The sequence below is a fragment of the Cyprinodon tularosa genome, unplaced genomic scaffold, assembly GCF_016077235.1.
Source record: "Cyprinodon tularosa strain WSP-4 unplaced genomic scaffold, ASM1607723v1 ctg9, whole genome shotgun sequence".
Lineage (NCBI taxonomy): Eukaryota > Metazoa > Chordata > Actinopteri > Cyprinodontiformes > Cyprinodontidae > Cyprinodon > Cyprinodon tularosa.
Window position 1 is genome coordinate 2175728 of NW_024039673.1, and position 11123 is coordinate 2186850.

Consider the following 11123-nt stretch of genomic DNA (forward strand, 5'->3'; position numbering starts at 1 on the left):
ACTGACTGATCGACTCCATGCCACGCCGCATTGCTGCAGTAATACAGGCCAAAGGAGGCCCAACTAAATACTGAGTGCTGTACATGCTCATACTTTTCATGTTCATACTTTTCAGTTGGCCAACATTTCTATAAATCCTTTGTTTTTATTGGTCTTCAGTAATATTCTAATTTTCTGATATGATGAATTTGAGATTTTCATTTGTTGTCATTTGTAATCATCAAAATTAAACAAAATAAACATCTGAAATATATGAGTTTGTATGTAATGTATGAATATAATATACAAGTTTCACTTTTTAAATGGAATTACTGAAATCAATCTACTTTTTCATGATATTCTAATTTTATGACCAGCACCTGTACCATTAAGGATTTCTTATGTTTGGCATTTATTTCATACCAAACACTTTCAGATCCTCAGACATTTAAAAAATGTTTTATTTTATAAGTAATTAAATAAACTATAAAAAAGACTTATTTTTCAAATATTAATATTATTTATCTTTAGTTATTAAATAAAGCTATCCTAATTAAACATGTATGAAAATCAGCCTGTTGGTGGTTCCACCAACCATAGAAAGTTGTCCAGGTCCTTAAACTACAACCTTCATGTGTTCTGATGGGTATTAAATAATTTCCAGAAAATGTTTTCTTCATTTTTGGATTATGGCTGCCTGTCACCATTCTTTTTCTTGTTTATAAGACTGACAAGGTACGTACTTTTACGTACTTTTTTCTTTCGCTTGTATAGTGATTTATTTTTCAAGATCTACCAGCCTGTTTTATGTTGTCATAATGTTTAGACAATTTCTTAAAAATAATTCTGATGGTAATCAGGGCTCAATGAGGCTAGGGAACCTGATAGCTTTAAAAATAGCATTATTATAGAATAGTAGGACAGTTAGTTTGTAAGTGTTTACAATAAAGTTTATTTGCATGTGTAGTATGTTGGAGTTAGGCATTAAGTTGTCAGTTTCATTATTATATGATCACAGAGTGCTGAATGCATCTCCGCCTCACATCTCTCATTTCTCTGGCTTGTTAGGAAGAAAGGAGAAACCTCTGACCTCAGAGCCAAGTGTGGTTATGGATAGGCTGAAGAAAAGCAAGACAGTCACTTTATGCTTGATATATTTTAAAGTGTAAGAAAGATCCTGTGTGAAGAACCATGAAGACATGAGTTGACGGCTTTGGCATTGCCTAAATTAATTCATGGTCAAGGAAAGATTACTATTTCAACTTTGGCCAGTTTCATTTGGTTTGCTTTTGTCTCTTGAAAATAAAACACTAATTTGAAAGCTGATTTTCAGTTTTTACTCCACACTTACAGAAATAATTCACAAAAATGCTAAGATTTTGTAATTTTATTGCATAAAAAAAATCCCATTTCCCTTTTTTAAATAATTTTAACAAAAACCTATCACTAAACCTTACATGATCCTTATTCATATGTAAAATACAGTTTATTTATTTAAATTACGAAATCATCAGGTGTATGAATTTAGTATTGTAAAAAGTATAAAGTATACTTACTGTGTGTTTTTAGTTCAACTAAATACACCCATTAATAATAGATATTTTAATTAAATACGCCTATTTAAATCAATGAATATGCATTATTGTAAGGTTTATTTAATAGGTTTTTCTGAAAGAAAAAAAAAGAAGTAAATGGGAATTTGTTATGTAATAAAATTACACAATTCTTCATTTTGGGGTGAAATATTACTGTGATTGCAGTTTAGTAAACTCGAGTGTGTTTCATGATCTGATGCGTTAAATTTAACAACAATGGAAAACAAGACACCTGTACATGGCAATTCTTTATCTACTATTTTACAAAGTACATTTTAACAGCTACTTCCCCTTATTCATTTATTTTTTTTTTTTTAGATATTACTAATGTCATTAGGAAGATCCCATAATGTGCCCTAGTTTAACTTCAACCAAGCATAGAATCACAAAGGTGCTCTTAAAATAAATATTGCGCTTGCCAAAGCAGTCAGGATGAGAATGAGTTCATGAAGGACAGTTCCGGACAAAACCCCAACATGTACCCATTGCAAAATAAATAAATAAAAGGACATTATGTGCCACAGTTAAATAGGGCATCACAGAGAGAGGAATCTGGGTTTCTGATAAGGCTGTTACCCATTGCAATCCTCTGTATCAACATTTGCACGAGACCCAGTTTATAAAGGAGACAGGACTTTGGCACTGTTTGTCAGGGCAGCACTACAGCGACGGATGCAGCAAGAGGCAGTTAATCTTAACGCTAGCTGTTATCACAAGCTCCTACTGATAATATTTTCTCTGGTGCAGCAAATGTACTCAGCAACTTAAATAAAAAGCCACAAATCACAACATCAGCATAAAAAGCAGCTCTGCTAAGATAACCTACTCTGTCGTGTCAAACACGATATGTGACTTGTCGTTGCATTTATTCAATAAATCCAATAGTATGGTAATGAAGTCATGATATGGACTACACACTGGGTCTTAAATTCAAATACATCTAATTTGACACTATATATTAAATAGCAATTGGATTTAGAGTGGAGCCTTTCTTTCTAACCACCACAGTAGCTCTTTTAGAACATGTATCTACTGGGTTTGCACATTAGATCATACTCAGACTTGTTTAGCAAATAGAATAGAATAGAATAGAATAGAATAGAATAGAATAGAATAGAATAGAATAGAATAGAATAGAATAGAATAGAATTGAATTGAAAAGAATAAGATTTTGTTGCCCAAAGGCTGAGAAATTGGGGTGCTTTCAGCAGTCAAGAGAAAAATACAGCAACATAACCTGATCAAATAAAAGATGCAGCAACAGATATAAATAAAACAGCAATAGAAGAAAAATTTGAAAATAACATCAGACAGTTATTCAAACTATTAAGTCTTTTCAGGGTATTTCACTGAAATACATAGCTCCCCAGCTTCATGCTCCTTGCATGGGGTCAGAGACCTTTTACCATGCGAAGTTGTTTTTGCAAAAGTTTTTTCATCTCCAACCACCTGATCTGGGTCAAAGGGGCATCCTAAAACAGAGCTGGCCTTCCCCATTAGCTTATCCAACTGCCTCCTCTCAGCGGTAGATAAGATACTGTTGCTCTAACATACAAATCTATGGAAGATTGCTGATGCTACTACACAGCCAAAGAAGGTCTAAAACAACACCTTTTGGACTGTTAACAATCTTAATTCCTATTTACAGAAGGGGTCGGCTTTGACTCCTGTAAAGAGTATCAGTGTTGATATTTCAATGAAGTTAATTTCATAGGTTAACATCCTCATACTTATAAGAGTGCATTTTAATCAGTCAGTTTCCTGGATTTTCACCTACAGTAGTAGTCATTCAAAATTTCCCCACTTTCCTTGATGGGTCCTTGGCTGGTCCCCTACAATTCCTTTTTTTAAACATCAGTCTTTGTACTAAAATATTCTTTCTGTCATGATTTGTGGAAAATAAGATATTAACAGGAACGTCATCTCCTGGTCAGACCCTGTAATTCAGTGAAAGGGTGGAGTCAGAGTAAAAAATTTGCACGCCCAGGAGAACGAGGGGGTCACTCCCGTGGCTTGAAGTTGTAGGGGATTCAACTGGGAGTTGCAGGGAAGTGGGCTGCCATTCGGCTGACGTTTCACTTGGAAGGGCCATTTTTAATGGCTGCTACTGTACTTCTTAATGAAGTCTAGCAAGTCTTATTTAATAAATAGAGTCCAACAACACATGGCTGCCCACCCTAACTGACTGTGAATCTGTTAACATGACAAATGTTAACAGATTAACAACCCACAAATCTAGCATTAGAATACAAAAAACATGAAATTCAAGGTTTATATTTACCTGATAACATGTTTATAACACGCCAAACATATGAAAATATGAGTCTAAGATTAAACTGAATCTTTAACCCTGTATAAAGAATGTTACATTGCCTAACACCTCTGACATCCCTCCAACAACGAACCCTGCAGAAAAAGCATGATGTTGTGGGGATGTTCTTCTTAAGCAGGTCAGAGCTAAATGCAGGGCAATTCTGGAAGAGATAGTGTTAGAGGCTTTAAAAGACTTTAGATGGGGTGGAGGTTCGATTCCCAGACCAACGGTTCTAAATAAGACCAGATCTGAATCAAACTGAAGCTGGATTACAATAAACCTTTGGAATGCCTTTGATGGCCTAGAGTCTGGTTTCTGGAATTGTTCACAACAGTGTGAACTCAATCAATGACCTTGAAACTAGCATTTGTCACAACTGCCAGTGTCAGCACAGTATATCAGGACCTTAGAGGGGTTCACTGGAAGTGAGGATGCCTGTTGGGTCAGCGTTCCAATAGCCGATGTGAAATATGGTTACATTTAAGTGATACAAGAAAAAAATAATGACAAAAAAAAATGGTTTGTTAATGTCTTGTGGGGCAAAGTTTAGCAGAAAAGAGGTGCAGTCATCCAACTATATCAGAATACAAAAGAGTCAATTGAAAGCCCATGAGGCCAGCTTTATTCTTTATGCCTATTATGTCTCCTGTATGACTCTTTTTTTCCTTGGTCTAAAGATCTCTGTATGAAAGCAAATCTCACCAACTGAAGGCGTTAAATACCTGCCTCTAACCGTTCTCTAGACCGATCCCTAAACCGGACCAGCATGTTCCTTTTAGAGCTGCTGAACTGAACTGAAAGCTTTGAAAGCCGCAAAGGGTGGCAGAATACAAAGAGATGCCAGGCTTTTCAAAATTGTATTGGATATTAAATACATGAAGGATGTGTCTTGACAAATTTTGCAAGGAGTTCAAATGGTAGAGACACTTTTGCAAATCAGCGTGTAATAAAAATCTTTGTACAGGTCACTGAAAAACATGAAAAAAATAAACCTTTTATATGGGTTCAGTTAACGCTGTCCGCAGTTTCATGTCTACAGATCCAAAATTCTGGTAAACAAAAACAGCTTTCCTTTCAGTGACATTTCTACATCATTAAAAGTGAAAAGTGGGTTACACTTCTGGATTATGCTTTTACTTATATGTTAAATATAAATATTGAAAATGCTGAATAGGTTGTCAATCGAAGCCTGCAGAGATCAGACCATTTTTTAAAACCACTAGTTTCAAGAGCAGACACATTTATAAGAAATACACAAAGGAAGAACTACATACAAAGAATCAATAAAAATCAAGGTTGTCTCATATCAAGCTTGAAGTCCGTTTGAACTAACAAGAGAGGAGTCAACAGTGGCATCCAGCTTTGCAATTACCCAAGCATTTTATTGCAACATAAAAGCAGCAAGATACCCTGTGTTGACAAGCGTCAGCAACAGAAATGTTAACAGCTAGATATGACATGAAAGTAGCAGGAGAAAAACAGAGCAAAATATATGTTAATGCCTGCAGGTCAGAAGTGAACGAGGTATAGCACCAGGTTATGCAGATGCTAAAGCTGGGATATCAGTCCAACACCTTTAGATGCATCTCTGCTTTATCACACCTGAATCAAACCTTACGTCCCTTGCAGGACTCTGGAGAACTTGGCTTTAACTTCAGGTGTACTAGGTCAGAAAGATATCTAAATGTTGCAGGACACCGACCCTAGAGGTCCCAAGTTTGACATCCCTGATTCAAGACCTGACACTCGTCTTTTTTGTAGCAGCAGTATGCACCTATGTAATTTGGTTGCAAAGTTATTTTCTCCTCCAGATATTCTGATAGAGGTAGAAATCAATATGCCTAAACCAGAATATCCTGTCAGTATGATGCTTTATTCTTTGAAACACTGTCAGTTCTACATCAGATTGAATAGAACGTATTTCTTTCAAAGGTAAAACACCTGTCCCAGTATATTCTTTTTCACATTTTCAGAAAGTCTACAGTTTTTTTTCTTGAGAATATATTTGATGGGTCTTTGTATTTTACTGATTTTCTCTATCTTGCAGGCTTTTTGCCCTGTCTCTTTGTCTTTATAAAAACTTGAACACTGTGTTCTTTTGTGAACCTCCTGGGTTAGTTAATAATGAGCTTTTGCTCAACACCTCTAAGAAAATTTAATATTAATATATGTTTTCTCCTTTAGTAAATAATTTTCCCAATTGTGGTTTGCTGGATATTTCAAACACTGTAGTCCACTTTATTTTGTTAGTGTCTCTTGATTCTTCTTGTATTAGTATGGCATATATTTCAGCCTCAATCATTAATCTTGCATATTGTAATTTCCTAGACTGGTATGGCATTTTATTTTTCTTAAAAATGAAATCATACTTTGGTTTCTAATTAGAACTACAGTATTATCTAGTTTAAACATAGTGAAATGTGTAAGTTTTATTTATATATAGAAAAAAATACTTTATTTTCCCACAATGGGGAAATTGTGAAATGAGCAAAACAGTAGAACATTTTAAGCATTTTAAAAGACCTGTTATCAATAAATATAATTTCAGATTTGTAAAGACATCCTAAATAAACAAAAAGTACATAAATACACATTAAAATTTCAGAATTCTACCTAAAATGGTTGATTTATATATTTTTATTTGTCAAGTTTTGCCTACACAGCATAAGAATGAACGTGTTACGTATTCTAACTACAGCAAAACAATCATTAACGGAGGAGCAGACTGAAGACGAAGAAATTTTTGTGTTACAACTGTGAATTTGATTGCGGTTTGTACAGAAAGGTTTTAGTGATGTAATAAACCTAGATAAGTCATTGCTTTGGTGCTTGCCTCTGAATTCAAAGTTCAAATACACATCCCTCAGCATGAGCTTTACGTAACCATGTATATAATGGGCGGTAGGTTTAAATGGGGTTTCTAGGTTTGCTATATTCTTTCCAAGTAAAGTTGTTATCTCTTTGTCTGTAAACTTGTTCTTAGTTGAATCAGTGGCTGTAATTGGTTCACTTTGTGGCTGTGTCTTTGAGGAGATATATAACAGAGTTTTCTGAGGTCTAAATGAAATGTTTGAGACATACTTTGATCAATATATTACAGCGAGACAGAAAACAGCTTCTAGTTAAGAAATAAATGTGTCTAGCTCAATAATTCAGTCTTTCAATCCTTGCAATGACTCTGCTCGCCCCCACCTCTTCAGCAAATCACGGGTCTTTTGATATAAAAAGGATTTGTAACTTTAGAGAAGAATGTACAGTAAAGAAGTTAATTTCAGCAAATATCAAAGCAAGTTTAACTGGCAGCTTCATTCGTAGATGTACACTTGTTTGATTTGACCAAAAGACTATTGATCCATCTGTTAGATTTTCCAGCCTGCCTAAAACTACAGCCATGCAATTACAAACCACTGTGTTACATGCTGTCTGCTTTGGAATCTTCAGCTGCCAGCAGCTCTTTATATTTTCATCACATCTGTGTGGCAAAATAAATTGAAATTTCTGAATCCTGAGTTAAATATGAGGTACTTAAATTGTTTTCTTGGCTGGGGTCTTAGTGAGTCGTTGTGTGGCCAAAAGTTAATATGTTTTAATCAACTATTGGCTCAGAAAATCTGTCCAGTTTGTGCAGAAAAGGCTAGAGAAGAAGGACCTTTATTATTCTTCACTGCCTTTCGTTTTTACTTAAACAGATTCAATTCTCCTAGTGCTTCATTTATTCCAAGCTTCTTGAATCTACCTACAGTAAAGATATTTTTCTTGGAAAGTGTTGTTTATTTTGCGAAGGGAGTATTTGAAAACAAAGTCAATGAATTGGACCTGAACTGAACCTAAAGATTGGTCTTAAAGGGAATTGAATGCAGTAAGTTGACGACAGTGCGCTGCATTGTGGCGAAAAGCAAAATAAATTAAAAAGGTGTTCAAGATAGCTGGTAGAAATGGCTTGACATCAGATTGAGGAAGAGGTAAAAGCTTCAGTGGGAATGTGGACAGATGGAAGTACAGGTGCTGGTCATAAAATTAGAATATCATGAAAAAGTAGATTGATTTCAGTAATTCCATTTAAAAAGTGAAACTTGTATATTATATTCATACATTACATACAAACTCATATATTTCAGATGTTTATTTTGTTTAATTTTGATGATTACAAATGACAACAAATGAAAATCTCAAATTCATCATATCAGAAAATTAGAATATTGTGAAAAGGTTCAAAATTGATGGCCCCTGGTGCCCCACTCTAATCAGCTAATTAACTCAAACCACCTGCAAAAGCCTTTAAATGGTCTTTTAGTCTAGTTCTATAGGCTACACAATCATGGGGAAGACTGCTGACTTGACAGTTGTCCAAAAGACGACCATCGACACCTTGCACAAGGAGGGCAAGACACAAAAGGTCATCGCTAAAGAGGCTGGCTGTTCACAGAGCTCAGTGTCCAAGCACATTAATAGAGAGGCGAAGGGAAGGAAAAGATGTGGTCGAAAAAAGTGTACAAGCAAGAGAGATAACCGCACCCTGGAGAGGATTGTGAAACAAAACCCATTCAAAAATGTGGGGGAGATTCACAAAGAGTGGACTGCAGCTGGAGTGAGTGCTTCAAGAACCACCACACACAGACGTATGAAAGACATGGGTTTCTGCTGTCGCATTCCTTGTGTCAAGCCACTCTTGAACCACAGACAGCGTCAGAAGCGTCTTGCCTGGGCTAAAGAGAAACAGGACTGCACTGCTGGTGAGTGGTCCAAAGTCATGTTCTCTGATGAAAGTAAATTTTGCATTTCCTTTGGAAATCAAGGTCCCAGAGTCTGGAGGAAAAGAAGAGAGGCACTTCATCCACGTTGCTTGAAGTCCAGTGTAAAGTTTCCACAGTCAGTGATGGTTTGGGGTGCCATGTCATCTGCTGGTGTTGGTCCATTGTGTTTTCTGAGGTCCAGGGTCAACGCAGCCACATACCAGGAAGTTTTAGAGCACTTCATGCTTCCTGCAGCTGACCAACTTTTTGGAGATGCAGATTTCATTTTCCAACAGGACTTGGCACCTGCACACAGTGCCAAAGCTACCAGTACCTGGTTGAAGGACCATGGTATCCCTGTTCTTAATTGGCCAGCAAACTCTCCTGACCTTAACCCCATAGAAAATCTATGGGGTATTGTGAAGAAGAAGATGCAATACACCAGACCCAACAATTCAGAAGAGCTAAAAGCCACTATTAGAGCAACCTGGGCTATCATAACACCTGAGCAGTGCCACAGACTGATCGACTCCATGCCACGCCGCATTGCTGCAGTAATACAGGCCAAAGGAGGCCCAACTAAATACTGAGTGCTGTACATGCTCATACTTTTCATGTTCATACTTTTCAGTTGGCCAACATTTCTATAAATCCTTTGTTTTTATTGGTCTTCAGTAATATTCTAATTTTCTGATATGATGAATTTGAGATTTTCATTTGTTGTCATTTGTAATCATCAAAATTAAACAAAATAAACATCTGAAATATATGAGTTTGTATGTAATGTATGAATATAATATACAAGTTTCACTTTTTAAATGGAATTACTGAAATCAATCTACTTTTTCATGATATTCTAATTTTATGACCAGCACCTGTATATCACAGCTGCTGGGAAAAAAAGAAGAGCAAAAAAAAAGAATGTTCTTATACCAGCTGGAAGGAAAATAGAAGCTGTGAATTCTGCTTACAGAAGAACAAGGAAAAATCCATGAGAAACAAGCAAAAAAAAATAATGGCTTTGAAGAAATGGAAGTTCAGGAGATGAAAATGGCAAGCTTAGTATTTAGAATTAGACGCTGTCCTCAGCAACATCACAAAGGGGTTCAGGGAATAAAATTATTGAAAAGATCAGGTTTATCTGGTCAAATGAGTCGTAAAAGAAGAAAAACACAATAAGATTGCTTCTTCCTTTCAGTTTTTGCTCTCATGAGCAACGTGTGACTTCACAGTCATCATACAACAAATAATACAGTTCTTACAGTCACTCAATTTCTACATTTAATTCTTTTCATCCTAGGTTTTGTACATATTGCTTGTCATTTTGTATAGACAATATTAGATAGATAGATTTTTTTACACATTGATTTTTGTCACATTACCAGCAACAAGGCAGACAGACAGACAGACAGACAGACAGACAGACAGACAGACAGGCAGGCAGACAGACAGACAGACAGACAGACAGACAGACAGACAGACAGACAGACAGACAGACAGACAGACAGACAGACAGATAGATAGATAGATAGATAGATAGATAGATAGATAGATAGATAGATAGATAGATAGATAGATAGATAGATAGATAGATAGATTTAATAATCTTACCTCCGCATTTAACCCATCCCATTGGGGAGGAGTGGGCTGCCATTGTGCAGCGCCCAGGGAGCAGTGTGGGATCTTGCTTGGGGACCCAGAGTGGCAGTCTGTGGGAGTGGGGCTCAAACTTAGAACATCAGGATTCCAAGCTCTATGTCCCAACCACTAGGCCGCCCCTCCCCTATACAGATAGTGTACAGTATATGTACTTGATAATAAATATTGATTCTGATTTTGACGACAGTTTCAGAACAGCAGAAATTAACATCTTCATGTTCTGCCAGGTTTAACATTCAACCTTGAAGACAGAAAACTGTAACACCTGCCAAACTGTGTAAAACATTAAATCTGTGTCTAAAATCTTCTTGGGTTTCCTGTAAGGATGGTTCTGCTTTGTAAATCATTGTTTATTTATCTTTAGCTCTTCATTCTCTATTTATCAATAAAGAAACTGGAAATTAGAATACGATATTAATATATTTAAAAACATTTTTTTTGCTTGTTTTCTGTTTGTTTCTGGTGGTACTGTATGAGAATATAGGAAATAAAAAGAGAGAAACCTGGACAACATTTTATTAATATTTCCATGGATTTCACAAATCTATTCTCTTATAATTTCCCTAATTATTGAAAGATTTGATCCCCTTTATTCCTTTACATTTTAATACTCTTTTCTGTCATTAAAGTTGAAAACCTTTTCTCTTTATTCAACTCCATCTTAATTGGTGTTGTGTGCCAATGCCATTTTTTGGCCCCCGATAACGATACCCGATTCCTGGCTGTGTGGTACTGGCTGATACCGATACCATACCGATATCTGTTTGAAATTGATGTGTGTGTGTGTATATATAATGAACCTTCATACTACTTGGATGTAAAATAATTGCCATCATGGCTTTG